The sequence below is a fragment of the Mastigoproctus giganteus genome, chromosome 3 (assembly GCF_048544385.1).
Source record: "Mastigoproctus giganteus isolate SK-2022 chromosome 3, ASM4854438v1, whole genome shotgun sequence".
In the NCBI taxonomy this organism is placed as follows: Eukaryota; Metazoa; Arthropoda; class Arachnida; order Uropygi; family Thelyphonidae; genus Mastigoproctus; species Mastigoproctus giganteus.
The window spans coordinates 121,324,408-121,342,252 of record NC_143577.1 but is presented as its reverse complement, the minus strand read 5'-3'; the positions used below and the strand labels follow the sequence as shown (position 1 = coordinate 121,342,252).

The 17,845-nt window shown below is 42.2% G+C and overlaps 1 protein-coding gene across 1 annotated transcript in view; it reads right to left on the bottom strand.

Moving 5' to 3' along the window:
• LOC150088255 (intermembrane lipid transfer protein VPS13A-like) overlaps positions 1-12,644 on the bottom strand; it is a 3,009,916-nt gene extending 2,997,272 nt beyond the window's left edge. The window contains exon 1 of the mRNA XM_090370087.1: positions 12,537-12,644. The gene's annotated coding sequence lies outside the window, so the exon portion shown is untranslated. The remainder of the gene's footprint in view (positions 1-12,536) is intronic.
• Positions 12,645-17,845: the final 5,201 nt, after the last annotated feature.

The window sequence follows — 17,845 nt, the reverse complement described above, 5'->3', positions numbered from 1 at the left end:
TTCTGGTTCATCGATCCATGTCCTGTTAACAGGTAGGATATGAATATGTCCATGCAGAACCACAATCGAACACGTTTATCAAAGAGAAATGAAACTTGTGGTATAAATTTTCTCGTTGTTGCACCAACGGGGGCTGTATCCCATCGAGACTGCCAGATGTTAACTAACTCGTTCCACAGTCTCCTTCTTTCTCTTTTAGCATCATCTTGGAGATTGATGGTTTTTCCAAGAAATTCGGTCTCAATTTGGCTTTTCAGTTTGTATAAAAATCCTCTATAAGTAACCTGCAAGTCTAAAGGTAATGTTCCGGCTAGTACTTGCAGAGCTTGCGCCGAGACTGTCCTGCATCGCAACCTCTGCAAGGAGGTGAGTTTTGCTTCGATTTGTTTGAGCCATGCCCTGTGAAACCACGAACCGGCAACATACGTGACCAGAGGGAGGAAAACTGCATTGTAATAGCTCCTTAAAGTTTTTCTGGAGAGCCCCCATTCAACACGGGACACCCTAATAATTGCACCAGTAAATCTATATTTTAGATGATAAGTTTTTCAAGTGAGAAATAAAATTGAGACTGGAATCAATTACCACTCCTAGAACCTTGTTCTCTTTAACTATGGGGTGACGAATGTTGTTGATCTTGACCAACGGCGGACGAGAGATATCCAACTTTGATCCAAGAATCATCATCTTTGTTTTTAACAAGCTCTATTTTAAGCTTATTGGCCACAGTCCAATCGTAGAGATCCCGGAGAACAAAATTTGCGGTAATTTCAAGATCGGCCCTAGAGTTACCATTTACCAAGATGGTGAGATCGTCTGCATACACTATTATTTTGAAGTTATCGAAAGATCGGAAAGCCACTGTTGCAGCATGTTCCATGTAAAAGGACCCAATATAGAGCCCTGTGGGCACCCTCTAGATATTGATCTTGATACTTGGCTATGTTTAGCCTTGACTATTATGGTTCTATTGTCAAAGTAATTACGGATTAAAAAGTAAAGGTGGTTGGAGCACCGACCGAGCGCAGACGCTCCAGAACACTCTCCCACCAAAGGGAGTCGAAGGCGCACTCGAAGTCGATGAAAACGACCAGGATATATTTATGTACCGAGTTTTGAACTGAAAAGACAAAGTCCACAAGAGCATCCTCGCAGGAACGTCCGGGACAGAACCCATATTGACTCCTTAAAAGCAGATCCTGTTCTACCAGTAGAGTATTCAATCTAATGGCCATTAGTCGCTCTAGCAATTTATCCAAATTAGCAGAGCGATTGGCCTGCGCGATCTAGCCGGTCCAGAAGGCTTATTCGGCTTTCTGATCAACTTAACTAGAGCGACCTTCCAAATTTCCGGAAAAGTTTTTCCTGAAGGCATCTTTTGAATAAGTTTAGAAGAACATAAGGTTTTCATTTCACTACTCTGATAATAAAAATGTTTTCTACAAGATCTAGTCCTGGACACTTCTGAACAATAACTTTATGCGAGACAGCCTGCAGTTCATCAAACGTAAAAGGTTCAGTGGTTGTTCAGGACACATAAAATTCATTGTCTGATTGGATTTTAGAATGAACAGCTAAGTCTGAGGCAGGATCATCCAACGGAAAAAGAGCATCTAAGATTGCATTTGCAGATTTCATGCCAGTTCAGTGTTTCCACGGAGTCCGCCACATTTGAGCCAAATATGTTGAAACCAGAGGTTTTTCCTCTTGCAATCTTGTATAGAAAACCCCAAGTGTTAGTATTTCCAGAGGTGTGAACGAAATTCATCCACGTTTCACGCTTTCGAGAGGCAATGGCCTTCACCTAGCTTTTCCTCAATGAAGAATACTGCTGGTAAAAACGATTAACGTCGGCTTGGGGCCAGTCTCTATGCCTTTGGTAGTACCTACGGGCTCGATGAACTTCCCTTCTTAACTGGGATAACTCCTGCGTCTAACCATGAACACGTCTTCTGATTAACCCTCTTTTTCCTAGAAGACTTATATGACGCTTTTATTATAGCATTTTGAATATGGTTCACTTGATGAGAAATAGGTGAGGTTTCAAAAGAAGCAATTTTCTGTTCGTCAAGGTCCAGAAGAATGGAAGAGTCAAAAGCATTCATTGCAGTCAATATTTCTGATGTAAAATCTTATTAATTCTGGCTACGAAAAAGTGTGTGAAGATGGAACGGCAGAATCAGGGGAAAGCATATAAAAGATGACTCTGTGGTCACTGGTGCACCAGTCCCTATACACAGTCCAGTGAGTAAGCCGCAAATCGAAGTGAGAGTTTGTCATCGTTATATCTATATTAGATTCTCCTGCATAACTTGAGAAAGTATGAGGGTAATTAGGCTTGTTGTGAATTGAAACACAATGATTAATTATAAACTCCTCCAAGAGAAGGCATCTCCACGTGCATCTGTAGAAGGGCTGTGCCAAAAGTTTGATTTTGCGTTGACGTCCGATGAGATCAATATATTGCTATTCGGTCCCAAAGTATTTATCACAGTCTCGAGGTAAGCAAGACAGTGGTTAAAGTCTTCCGATGGAGGGCAGTAGAAAGAAATTAAGTAAAAATTCATTACTAAGTGTGTGACAAGAACGCAGGTAGAGAACTGATTGCAAAATCCATGAAGAACCGTGATGTCTAAAGAGTCATTAAGAATTAATATACAAGATTTGGGATTCTGGTCAACGGGTTGTATTATTCTCATTTTTAACGAGCAACCCAGGATTTTAGACTGTGGTCCAGACTCGACGCGTGCAAAATAAGGCTCTTGTACAGCGACAATGTCAATACAATTTGTCTCGGCAGAAAGCCTAATCTCGTCAACTACTGCCCGAGATCGCTGCCCATTTATCTGCATAATCCTCAGACGGTCTTTCTCCCTCATAGACGAAACTGGCGTATAACCGTTTAGAGAGGTAGTGTTGTTTACATTATGTAGAGAGTGATGAGTCAAATTACTCATAAGTGGTCCTTATTCTTGCGGTTTCGAATGCTCTTTTATATATTCAGGACATTCACTGTCATTTACAGAATGGCTGTACTCCCGTTTACGTCGCTCGCAGTTTGCGCAGCAAGCCGCCTCTTCCTTATGAGGGCACTCAGAGAAAACATGACCACTGCGGGCACAGTGACCGCACGAAGGGGATTCTTGGGAACAAAACTCTGTAGCGTGCCCATATCCTAAGCAGAGGTAACACTTGGTTACAATTGTAAACCTACGGAATTTGGAGAACTCCTAGATAAAAAAATCTTTTCTTGCGACAGAAGGCGTTTGTACATTCTTGGCGGGAAGCTTATTACCCAATTCACAAGTGACGACGATCTTGCACGGGTAGTAAATCTGAGAGCGATTTCCTGTTTACATTCCTCTAAGGAAAATCCATTGTCAGCCAAGTTTTTCACGTGAAGATTTTCGATTATTTCTTCTTTAGATAAATCTTTTGGAATGTCGTAAAGAAGCAAAGACGGGCTTCCCATGCGAGGGCGACCGAGAGAGACGCCAGCCGAAGTAAGAGACTCAGAAGCAGATAAATTTTCTAAGTCTGTCTTGGTAGCAGTTTCTATAATAAATCCTTTATTTCGTATCATGCGTACGGACTTAATTTTAACAGACTTAAGATCAGACTTGAGAGTCTTAGTAACGAGATTTTTAACTTCGCCACTTGTTTTGCACCCACTGGTGTCTGAAGCTCGAAGAATAATAACATTATCAGTTTTAACTTTCGGTTGTCCAGTCTTTTGTACCGAAATTCGAACAGTGTCTGCATATGATCTAGGAACAGGAGAAGCAGGTAGTAACCCAGAATGATTAGGTTCTGAACATGACAGGTGTGGCTCCCTTATCAGCTGAGAATCGATAACCTTGGATCCCATCAGATCCTTTGATTTCTCTCGTCCGGCCGCATCTCAGTTCATTACAAAGGCCGGGCAGGTATTTATAATCCTATCAAGGAGATCTGTTCTGTTTTGTACCTCCTCATTAAGTACCTTTAGTTTTTAGTTTTCAATGAGAAGTGACATTATCACGGTTTCCAAATTAGGCCACTTTTCTCTTAGGATGTTACCAGCTGTTTTAGTAATCTTGTTTCCCTCTTGGGAGAGAAACCCAGAAAAATCATTGTGCAGTTTCGATATGGTTCCCAGAATGACAGGTGCGTCCATTTCATTTAGCTTTGTTTGTAAGTTCGATTCACTTTCGGAGTCTATATCCAGCTTGTCATTCGTTGGCTCCCCCTTTGCGATATCACTATCCAACTCTGACTGTATATTTTTAGCCAGTGTTTTTTGCGTTGCAGAGTCCTACAATTAGCCATCCAATTCCATCTGTTCAGCGGAAAGAGATTTCTGACGAAAAATTTCATCTTGCGAAGACTCAGAATCATCCGATCCCTCGAGGGCAACTTGTGGATTTAATAACCCAGAACTTTCAGCCGTAGATACTGACGAAAGAAACTCCTCAGTATTAGGAAGTTGTTTGTCATCCATGTTTAGGTTTAAGCGAGTTAAATAAAACACACGAACTAAATGTAGTTTAGTTATATCCGCTTCAGATGTCTTCCAGCTAAAGTTTGCTCCTTAAGGCACACAAAAGGCCACAGATTCCTAAAATATCTCACAGCAAAGCAACTTACCTGTGACAATAATAGAAGAAAAGTACAGTTGGGGTAGGGAGGGTTTAATCCCTAACTTTGTCGCCACATGACGTTGTCCTCGACCTTGTAAGCACCGTATTGTCTTAAGCGGCTATTGCTGCATTCCGCTGCTGAGTCAACTATAGACTGACTGTTCATTACAACAAAAAACCCAAGCATACATGCCTAAAAATTAAATATTAACATATTACCTGTCCAGGATTCCTTTAGCGGACTCTATATCCAGAATCCGGTCATCATAAGCTCTCTGTCAATATGTAATTCGTATATAATCCTTTTAGGGTTACTTTGATATTTGAATATTTTAGCGGAGCACTGAATTCAATAACTCACTGTTCACCGCCACCTAGCCTAACCCATGTATCACAAGAGTATTTAAAGTAAGCCCTTTAAAACCACATTTATAAATACATTTAACAATAGCACATACAATAGCAACTGTCACAGCTATCCGCCATTGTTCATCTCATACCCTGGGTCCAGTCATCCATGTGCTGGGCACTCTGACGCCTACCACATGTAGGAGATTTATACCAAAAACTGCCGTCAGCTACCCACCGGCAAGGAGCCACGACAACAGGAGGGTTACAAAACAAAGTCCAGAAATGAGAATTCCGCTAATTGGATCATTGAACTGTCTCCTGCCGCTTGGAGAATTCTGAGTCACCAGTCCAGAATCTATGAAAACTGGAAAGCCACCGCTTCAGACAGCATGTGGCTGTTCGCAAATGCTTCTGGTTTTGTCGCTTTCGTCACACGACTCTTACCTGCAAGGAATCGCAACCCCCTTTTGGCCATTGTGCTAACACTGGGCGCATGAATATAACAATTGCCCTAATAAAGCGGAAACCCCTGTTTGTGCAAACTGTACAGCTATGAAGCTACCATCAGATCATTCCATCCTGTAAATGCCCGGTCTACATTAAAGCAAAGGTGCGCAACAATTGAGAATCAATTATGGAGAGTTATAACAACTACTACAGCACGTCAAATGTGAAGATAGCACAACACAATGCGCAACGCTCCAAGGTGGTCTTAGCACAGCTAGTTAAGAAAGCTAAAAAAAGAGAAGTTATACCTACTTCTTCTACAAGAGCCCTACACACATAAATACCAATTTAGAGGGTACCCACCCACTACAGTTTAAAATTGTCCAAGTGGATGGTGAAATTCCGTAGGCTGCCATTGCTGTTTGTAATCCTGATCTCACTGTAATTAAGATAACATGCTTATGCATGACCTGGGCAGTCTGCGGCCGTATAGCATCGTCCCTGGGGGAATTTTACGTAGTGTCCATCTACGTCCGACCAGGAGAAGACATACTCCCTACAATACAATATCGTCAGAATCTGCAGCAACAACTTATATTAGGCCTTGATGCCAACTGCAGATAACCTGCCTGGCACAGTGAGACACCGGAACGGAGAGGAACAAAGGCCAGCGCCTAGAGGAGTACATATCAAGCAGCGACTTATCCATCGTAAACAGACCAAACCAACCCCACACCTTCTCGAGCACTATGTGGGAAGCGAATATCAACCTAATCCTTAGTGACAAATGGGCCTGGAGTACTGGGGTCCATAGTTTAACAAATAGATATTTATTTAAATATCTATTTGTTAATAGATATTTAAATAAATAAATATCTATTTGTTAAACTATGGACCCCAGTACTCCAGGCCCATTTGTCACTATTCGATCACTTTATGGCCATAATACCTACAACGATTGTGCACAGTTGCAAAAGTGCTTCCTCTCAATAGCTCGCTACAGGCAACATTTACGCTTCGCACACAGATGCAAAAGCAATCGAATTATACCTAAAGGGTTCCGATACAAAGCCCCGTTCCACAACTCTCATATGGATCGTGCCTGCTTTAACTTCAGCCTACGCACGTTAAATTTATGGATATCCCATCTCCACCGTGAAATCAGGAACGCTGACTACAACAAGTCCAGACTGTTACAACATCTACAAGGTAAGGTCTCGCCTATTGTATTTACAAACCTTATACATACCATCTGCCATCGGGCTAGTCAGACCTCGGATACCTACCGTTTACGCCAACAGCGCAAGTTCATAAACTTGAGCATAGAAACTAACTCCTTAAAGACGAACACTCGTTCAGACGACACGACTTCTTTCGTCTTGAATCTAAGTAACAAACAACTGTCCAACGAGCAGCTGAGTGTTTTATCAAACGGTATGAAATTCGCCGTTATACCATCGAAACCTCCCATCACACAGCTCGCTATGGGTATAGAAGCCAGTATTACCAACCTTCCCGAAGAAACTGCCAACGAGATCCGATTCAAGACTGCCGCAGTCCTCCGCAACACTCGAAAAACGTGCTCAAACCTCAACCACCGCCAACGTGCCGCCCTGTCATCTATAAGAAAAGACAACTCCATCGTTGTACTTCCTGCGGATAAAGGGCGCCGGACTGTTGTGCTGGACCGATCAGCCTACCGAGAGAAAGCCTTGGCCCTATTACTCGATCCTAACGTATATGAACCTCTACCTGATCCTCCCGTTAAAGTCTTGAAACGTCTGGAAGCAAATGTTAATAAACTTGTCCACGCATGGCTTAAAGATAAGAAGATCCCGACCGCGACTCACCATCTTCTGCGTGCTACTGGCTGCCAACTACCGCAATTCTACGGATTACCAAAGATCCATAAACCGGGTATTCCTCTCAGACCTATAGTGTCTTGCTGCAGTGCCCCAACGTATGAACTGTCCAAACACATCGCGAGCCTCCTCTCGCCTCTTATAGGTAATACATCTCACACCGTTAAAAACAGCAGTGAATTCATTAACACCATTAAGGACATTTCAATCCCTGATAACTCTGTCATGGCATCATTTGACGTGGTTTCTTTATTCACCTCGATTCCCGTCCAACAGGCCGTGCACTGCGCCAGAAGGCTCCTTGAGAGCGACTTAAGCCTCCAATCCAGGACGTCACTATCCACTGATGACATCTGTACCGCCCTCAACCTATGCCTCTCTAGCAGCATCTTCACCTTTGAAGACTCACTCTACAAACAAGTACATGGCACTGCTATGGGTGCCCCTGTCAGTTCCGTAGTAGCTAACATCGCCATGGAAGATCTGGAGAAGCAGATACACCAGAACCCACCTACACCTATTACAACGTGGTGTAGATATGTCGACGATATTTTTACCATAATACCACGTGGTTCTGAAACCGTACTACTAGAATACCTCAACTCTCTATCCAATTTCATCAAGTTTACCGTAGAATCAGAGGTGGACGGTTCGCTCCCGTTTCTGGACGTGCTAGTGCATCGCGTAGGCCCACATCTAGAGACCTCAGTATACCGCAAACCCATGTGGTGCGGTCAATTCACCAACTACGGGTCCGGCCACGCTCCAAGCCATCTCAATAGCACTGCCCGCACCCTGTTCTCCAGGGCCTGGAGCCATTCCAGCACCGACACAATTAGACGTAACGAGATCTCCCGTGTGAAGGCGGACCTAACCAGATGCGGTTATCCATCCCATGTACTAAACAGATGCTTGTTACAGGCACAAGAACTTACTTCCAACCCAAGACCTCCGAAGCAAGTCGGCATATCATCCGCCTACATTCCGTACTATCCAGGAGTGTCAGGACGTATCTCGAAGATCCTGAGAAGTTACAACATAAAATGTGTACAATTACCAGGTAGGAACCTACGTTCACTTGTCTCCAGTGTGAAGACCCCTGTCACACCTGTCTTACGCAGCAATGTAGTGTACCGTATCACCTGTAGGGCCTGTAACAGTTGCTACGTAGGTGAGACATCGAGACGTCTCCAGGATCGCCTCACGGAACACGACAGAGCAATCCGGCTTGCCGAAACTGACCAGTCCGCGCTTGCAGAACATTTTTGGGCTACCAACCACGATCTTGACCCCAAGCGCGACTTTGAGATAGTGGACCACGCGCGACACTTTCGCCACCGCCTATGGCTAGAGTCACTAAACATAATGAACAACTCTAAGGCATTAAATCGCCAGAAAGGCATGCGTATACATCCAATCCTGGAGACAACCGTTTTATTGATGGATGATCACTGGCGCAAGGCAGCACACGTCCGTGCTACAACAATGACGAATGAGTAACGTGCCACACTTTGCTTGTAATGTATTCAAATTTGTCAGTTGACGAAGGGACACGAGTTCCGAAAGCTACTGAAATATTTTATTTTATTTTATTTTATACTGGGTTTAAATAAATATCTATTTGTTAAACCTAACCCTTGCAAGTAATTCCATAGCAGGACACCTCTCTCCTTGAAAGGTTTTTTTTTTTTTTTATGAAAACCCCAAACACGAAAGGTATCAAAATCTATAGTACTTAGTATCGTGCATGGGTTGAAGGAGAAGTATGGGGGGAGGGGGATGCCGGAAACTGTGCTCTAGAGACTAAACATGAGTTTCACCACTCCAAGCCTCCAATAAGCAAAGTGGTGGTATTTCACCGGTTGATGAAAGTCATCTACCATTTCAGATCACAGAGTGTTACCTTACAACCTCCACAGATCACTTCAAACACAACATGTCACACGACTTCTATTACCAAGATACGCCATAACAAAGGCGGATTGGAAACATTTTAAGCAGCTGCTGTCGGAGAAAGCAGAAAACTGTCACCCCAATGAATTCAACCTACATCGGCATCAGCGAGAGGTAACAAAACTAATCACAGAAGCGGCAGATATAGCCATCAAGAAGAAAAAGATGCCTTCCCTCGAAACCGTTCCTTGGTGGGCGCCAGAGCTCACAGATCTCTGGAAAAGGGTAAATAGTGCCCGCAAGGCATTTCAGAGGGCGTGTAGACCCTGGCCACAGGCAGAGGTCGCTGTTCTACGTCAACAGTACCGTGAGGTCAGAAATGACTACACAGTTAAAATAAAGAAAAGAAAGACGGCCTCATGGAAAAACCTAGTAAATACAGAAGGAAATGCTGACCAATCGGGTCGTTGTGTATCGGGTCACAACAAACAAACTCCCCAGAGGAGAAGTCGTAATGGCAACCAAGACAGCTCAGTGAACCTATACCAGAACATGGAAATCCTCTATAGACAATATCTTGGACCATATCTTCCTTCTTGCAACCGAGCCTCAATCCCAGGAACAAAGAAAATTATGTGAGGACAATAACTCATACACAACTACAGCTATTGAACCTCCCTTCTCACCAATGTAGTTCAGCATAGCAGCAGCGAGGATGAAAAATAGATTGACCCTGGTACAGATCAAATTGAGCCCGGGATGCTCAAGATGGCAATAGAAACTATACCGAACACAATATTGGAACTCCTCAACCGATGTCCCTCGGTGGGCCACTTCCCGGCCTCTTGGAAAACGGCATGAATATAAGTTATTTTAAAAAGACCCGACGAAATCACAGGGAATGCCAGGGTCGTAGAGGCCAGTCGCCTTGCTGTCAATCTTCAGCAAGCTTTTCGATTGCCTTCTCGATCGAAAAGCTCGAGAACCACTTCCAAAAATCAAACCACCGCCTAATCAATATGCCTTTAGGAAGGGGCGCTCGGCTGTAGAGGCTCTGGAAAATATTATTGAAACAGCTAAAACCTGCAACACAAAATACTTCCGCAGGAGCCTTTGATGCTCTCTGGTGGCCTGTTGTTCTGGCCAGGCTCCGGAAGGCTCATATCACAGGAGACTTATATGGATGCCTCGAATCCTATCTTGAAAACAGGCGAATCACTGTTACCACTCCATACGCCTCTGTTTCTAGGCTCGTCCAGAGGCTGCCGTCAGGGATTTGTCCTGGGCCGGTCTTGTGGAACCTGGTCTTTGACGAGTTCCTTAATATGGATACAGTATTCCAAATGTTAAAACCCAGGCGTATGTGGATGACCTGTTCTGATGCTGCAGGCTGACAGCCGGTCACGACCATAGCAAACCAGGCCACTAGCGACCTGCAAAAATGGGCTAGCGCAAATCTCCTTACTATCTCCTCAGATACTTCTCAAATGATTTATTGACCCTAGAAGACCTCCACAAATTAAGATAAACGGGAAAACCATAAAGCTGCTAACAGAAATAAAATACCACGGAGTAATACTTGACAGAAATCTTAGATTCACGCCACATTTCTGCTACCTGAGAACAAAAATAAGAAGATATGCGAGCCTACTGGCCAGAGTCACTAGGAAAGACTGTGCCTGAAGAAGAGGGCCCTTGGGGTCTTCTATAAGGCATTCTTTATCCCAGCACTAGTCTATGCAGTTGGGGCCTAGTACACAAAGACTAGCATAGCTGTCAACAAGAAAAAACTGGTGATGACACACCGATCGATAATCTTTATTGTATACAAAAGTGGTATATACAATACACCCTTCACAGCGGCAATGCCAGTGGTTTTACATTACGAATAACAGTAATAGGTGTAATAAAATTACGGTGCAAAAACAGAAGAATTATACAATAAAGTGTAATGAGAATGTAGTGCAGTTTTATTTTCTTCTTAAAATAGTCGTAATCTTAACATCACGCTTGTACATAGAACTAATATTAGTTAACTATTCGCGGCGGCATGAAGCTAACGAAAATGAAACTCTATTATTAACTACTTTAGCTAAACACTTTTCGCGCAATGCGGGTAACTGCAGGTTTAACAATTTTAAAATGGTAATTTGAGAAAAGTAGATTATAGAGTTAAGCGTGAAACAATGTAGTTTATTTCTTCCCTCAGTAGCCTGGAATCCGGCTTAATTTTCCAACGAAGTCCACCGCGACTTCTTTGGTATTAGTACCAAAATCGATAAAGCAAGAAACATCATCGAGCTTCCATATGTTCACTGAAGGAATAAAACTAAAAACCAAAATAAGATTTGAAGTGGAATTTATTCTCTAATCAAAGCTGACTGGAATTTTTTATATTTTTATGTGTTTTACCAACTCAAATATCACAGTTTGAAATATGGTAGCCTCCATCTCTCTTTTGTAAATTAACCTATTCCATCGCTTTTGATAAAAAAAAAAAAAAAAAAAAAAAGTAGTTTTTTTTTCTACTCCGAATCGTATTTTTTGCAGTACTGTGGTACAATAATTTTACACTTTCAGGATTACTTACTAAAATACCGGCTTGTGTTCAACGTTTCGAAACTGCTTCACTTTTGGTCCACCATTTAACATTTCCTTCCGTGGAGCAGACTCTGGAATCAGGAGACAACGGCTGTAATCAGGAACGAACTGATAATTATCAACAAAACGTCGGTCAAAATAGATAAATTCCAATCAGAGAAAGAGAGATTAGTTTAGCGTACCAAATACATAGTTACGAGGAAAACTAATAAAAATAACAGGCGATAAATGTGACTGAAATAATCTCCCTGTTAATAACATATAGGAAAAATGATTTACAAATAAACAGCAGAAGGGATCACGAATAGTTACAAGCGTCTCGAATTAAGGCAAACGAAATTAATTGCACAATTTCAAAATAATCCGCATTTAGAAATTTCACCAGTGAATATTTTCTCTTATAACGGAAAATTCGATATACATGAATGCATTCACACTACTCAGCTGGCTAAATCACTGATGGATCCGAACTGATAAACTATGCATTTAGGAAGAAATGGCTAGCAGGAAGCCCAAAGCCCAAAATTAGATGTAGTAATTAAGCACAAAACCAAAAGAAATAAAAAGTTGAGAATTATTGAATGCTTTTAGTCCTTCACTGCGGTACAAACTTAGGATATTAAGGTTATTATTATATTCCCTAACGATATTAAACTTTGAACAAATTCCCGATTTCATCTAAAGAGGACATATGCATTAAAAAAAATTAAAACAAAAAGTGCTTCAGCCTAGGAAGTACTGAGCCTGACAAAACAAAACTCACCTGTAACCAGTTGACAGAGAATTCGTTATACACCTGCAGACCAAGAATAATAACGATGCAGAGTTGAAATGAGTCTTATCTACGACCGTCACACTGAACTGCAGTGGCTACTATAAGCTAGTATTGATTTCGACTCTCTTACATTAGAAAGTGGGCAGGGTGCGGGTGCAGTTAGACGTCATGTGATAAGCTGAGGTGCCGCAGCAGTCATCAGTGCTGCCATCTTTAGGAACTCTTTCACACTATAAGTTTGTTGTAGTCCTCGTATTCAAGATAAAAAAAAAAAAAAGGACACTAACCACGAATTTCATTTGGTCATGTAAGGCTGCAGCAAAGGTATTCGGCGCCACAGATGAGCCCTTAAATGTACACGCCTCCAAAGCAGTTGTGATAAGCTCATGTAGGAACTCCATTACCATAAAGCGTTTGTAACTCTCAAAAAACTGTTGATAATGTTTATATTTTCATCGTGTGAGTTATAACTTCGTTCATATTAATAACACTACCCAACATGATTTTTACATCCAGAAAATCAATGGTTGTTTCTGGTCAAGTTTTATGTATAGAATATAAAATCAATCATAAAAATTTCCTATTGCAACTCAGTTTTAAGACACAGATAGATAACTGGATTCTGTACAAAAATATCATTACTGTTTGAAATACAATTTTTAAACTTATTAACTTTTGGTTGGTTTTGTTCATTGGGCTAAAAGTTAAGCAAATACATCATTACTGTTCTTGCAATATACAGTAGTATATTTTGAATTTGATGCACTTTTACAGACAACTCAGTATTTTTATTAATTTTATTACACCATTCAACTGTTCAATATATAGTATACGATAAACTACGCTACAAGAATTCACCTTCTGTTCAAATTTACCAATAGCTTTTACTGTTTTTAGGTTAATGCATTATTCAAATGGAGAAGACAAAGCACAGAACTTGCGTCAATCACCCAGACAACTTCTGCTGTTTGTGGACACTTATCCCCAAAAACTCAGAGGAAGAAAATATACAATGTCACAAAAGTTACATATTCATTGTACTTTTTCTGCTGCAAAATGGGTGACCAAGAAAAAAATTGGGCTCCACATATCTGTTGTATTACTTGTACAACGAACTTAAGGCTGTGGTGATATGGCAAGCTGAGAGCATTACCATTTTCCGTCCCTACGGTGCGGTGCGAGCCCAAGAATCATTTCAACGACTGCTATTTCTGCATGACAAAAATAAATGATATTTCCAAAAAGAGCAAACACTGTAGCAGATATCCAAATATCCCATCAGCAATTGGGCCAATGCCACACGGTAAAGAACTGTGTGGCACTGGCCCAATACCTGTGCCACCAAAATCTTGGGGTATTGGAAGTAGTAATGAAGGTACAGAAGAAATCGTTTTACCAGATGTCGCGGAACCATGTACTTCACATGATTTGGACTACGAGTCAGAAGAAGAAAATGCCCCACACTATATTGAACAAGAAGAATTAAGCAACTTTATCAAAGACTTGGGCTTACCCAAAGAGAAGGCTGAATTACTCGGATCCAGTCTACAACAGTGGAACTTACTCGCCAAAGGTACAAACATTACAATATACCGTAAGCGAAATGGAGTTTTCAAGATATTTTGCAATGGAAAACAACATGTGTGTGTGCAAAGACGTCGTTGGTCTTATGCACGAACTGAACATTGATCGCAATACCTCTGAATAGCGTTTGTTCATTGATGCGTCAAAGCTGAGTTTGAAAGCAGTATTGCTTCATAATGGAAATACTTTACCATCAATTCCTCTTGTTCATGATGTTGGCCTGAAAGAAACCTACGATAGTATGTCCCAGATTCTTGTTGCTATATGTTACAATGACTATGGTTGGAATATTTGTGGTGATCTCAAAGTGATTGGACTGCTTGTTGAGTTGCAAGGTGGTTTCACTAAATACTGTTGTTTCCTGTGTTTGTGGGATAGTGGTGCAACAGCCAAACACTGCGTCGTACAACACTGGGATAAGAGAGATGAATATATTCCCGGCAAAAGAAATGTAAAACATGTTCCATTGGTTGATTCACAAAACGTTTTTCTTCCCCCTTTATACATCAAGCTTCGACTGAATAAAAATTTCACTAAGGCACTGGATAAAGAAAGCAGAAAATTCGCATATTTACTGAAAATGTTTCCAATTCCATGCAAAGCTGATAGAAGGAATTTTCATAGATCCTCAAATAAGAAAGCTCCTAAAAGATGAACAATTTGAAAGAAACCTGAATTATGTTGAACTGGCTGCATGGAGATCTTTCAAGGCTGTGGTACACAGATTCCTCGTACACAAAGAAAAGAAGAGAACTATGAGCAACTGGTGACAAACTTGCTGAAATGTTACAAGAATATGTGGAGCCGAATGTCATTGAAAATGCATTTCCTTCATTCCCATCTGGATTTCTTTCCTGAAAACTTATCAGACGTTTTTATAGAGAAATTTACAGTTCTCAAGAAACCTCTACAAAGGCAACGGAGGAAATCCTTTCAGGACTTAAAAAAATCTCCCATACGGCCCATTGCAGCATGGAGAAACAAATCACCCTACAAGAACTAACAGCAGCATGCAAAGCCCTTTCCAAAAATAAATCACCAGGTCTGGACGGACTGACTTCTGAATTCTTCCAAACGTTTTGGGATCAACTCGGAATGCTACTCTTTGAAATGCTTGAAGAAGCTCGGTTCCATGGACTACCAGCTTCGGTCACCACCTCTGTCGCTCGACTGATTCCCAAGAAAGGAAATCGCGCCAATTTACAAAACTGGCGCCCGATTTCCTTAATGAACACGGACTGTAAAATCATTTCCAAAGCCATCGCCAATAGATTAAAAGCCACTCTCCCTGATATCATCGATCACCAACAAACATATTCTGTACCTGGAAGATCGATTCACGACAATCTACATCTGATCCGAGACCTCCTCTCCACTGCAAACAGCCAAAGAGAATTCCTAGCACTAATTAGCCTTGACCAGGAAAAGGCATTCGACAGCGTTGAACACAGCTACCTATTTCAAACCTTGAAAGCCTTTGGATATGGACCTTACATCATCGGAACAATCCATCTGCTATATAAGGAAGCCAAATTCTGCCTGAAACTCAACAACCAGCTCACCTGCCACTTTCCGTATTCCAGAGGGATAAAACAAGGCTGCCCACTCTCTGGACAACTCTATGCAATTGCCATAGAACCATTCCTTAATAAAATTGCCACCAGTATACAATCCCGACGAACGCTGCTACCAGAACCCCACCTAAATATAACCTACTCAGCATACGCAGATGACGTCACAATTGCAATACGACACGAGAGTGAATTTGAAGTCATTCAAAAGGCTCATGATCTTTATGCTCAAGCATCAGGCGCCAAACTCAACCACTGTAAGACCAGCGGCCTGTGGGCTGGCAACTGGAAAACTAGAACCGACTCCCCCATCCAAGGCACATGGTCCAGCGAGGGACAGAAATACCTAGGTGTGTACCTCGGCAATACCCTCCTTTTCTCCCAGAAGAACTGGCCCGAATTGCTGAGTCGTTTCAACAAAGTACTCGGAAGATGGAGAAGCGTGTGCGCCTCATCTTCGCTGAGAGGGAGAGTGCTTGTGGTCAATCATATGGCGGCAAGCGTTCTCTGGCACACCTTCAAAATTCTCACTCCACCCGCTGACTTCCTCCACCAAATCCAGGCATCTGTCCGAAGCTTCCTTTGGAACAAAACCAACTGGATGTCCTGCTCCAAACTTAGCCAACCACTTACTCACGGGGGTCAAGGGTTGGTCTCCTTAGACGACAAAATCACAGCATTCCGGATCACCTTTCTTCTTAAGACGCTGCAAACAAAATACGCACAATCCAACACTACGGATAAACTACTAGCCACAGCCACTAGAGGACTATCCCTTTCAACAATATTGAGAATGGACATGGCACCAGTACCACTCAAACTACCGCCGTTTTATAAAGACGCACTATACCGCTGGAAAAAGCTAAACCTTCACCATAATCTTGAGAGAACATCCCTTCCCGGAATACTTTCAGAACCGCTCTTCTACAATAAAAGAATAATAGACCCTGCAAATGATGATATTCTCTTCTTCCCTACGTGGAACTGGGCAGGAATAAGAACCATAGGCGACCTCCTGACACCAAGCCTTGAATGGAAAGGATCAGAAGATTTGCCCATTAAAACCATTAATGCAAAGCAGCAACACATACATCTAAAATCAGCGATCACACAAGCTCTTCCAGACATCACTACAACTAAAGGGATTGGAAATGTCACTGGATCCTCGCTTACACCAACCTTCGTCATCACATCACCAGAAGACACGGTACCTCTGTCTCCTGCACCCTCCAAAAAAGTCTATCAGCTAATCATGTCTCGCCATGCAACCACGATTTTCCAGTCATCCACCTGCCAAGCTGTCCCTGCACCCCTCTCCACTCACCACAAGCCACCATCAAACTTTCAGTGGAACCTTCCGTACAGGACGAAATGTTCCAAATCGGACGCAGACATCCAGTGGAGACTGTGGCACAACATCCTTCCCACCCCAGTCAAGCTACAAATCTTCGGGTTACGCTCCTCAAACCACTGCCTCTTCTGCGCCACCCCAGGTACCTTGGAACACATATACCTGGCATGCCCTGTGAACAAGAAACTTGTCAAATACGCTTTGGATGCAGCAAAGCTTGCCTGCAACCACGCCCACACTCCGGAGGACTACTGGTACCTACTTCACTCTGAGCAGAGAGCACACACCACCTGCAACTTCCTATTCATTGCGGCCAAGGCCGTCATTTACAGCTTCTACTTGAAGCACACAAGAAGCAGTGACGACGTGCCACCTGTCGACACATCGGCGCAACATCTGAAGTGTAGCCTACGGAGGAAGTTGCAGAGCAGACTTCTTCTCGAATTCCACTGCAAAAGACCAGAAACTGTGGATCATCTTAACAGCGAATGGAACAGTGGCGGTCACCTCTTCACCATCACTGAACAGTCCATCACCTTCAACGTGTGACACTTAACAGGAGAACGACCCAACCCCAAGAAACTGTTTTTTTTTCTTCTTATTTCCTGAAATTAAAATATTGAAACCTTTGTATTTCTTCTAAAAAGTTTTTTCTTTATCTTTCCTTTTTGCTTTGTACATAGAATGTAAATACAGTAGTTGTTGTTGAAAATGTATCTACTGTTCACGTTTTAATAAAAAAAATTATCAGACGTCAGTGATGAACAAGGAGAGCGCTTTCACCAGGACGT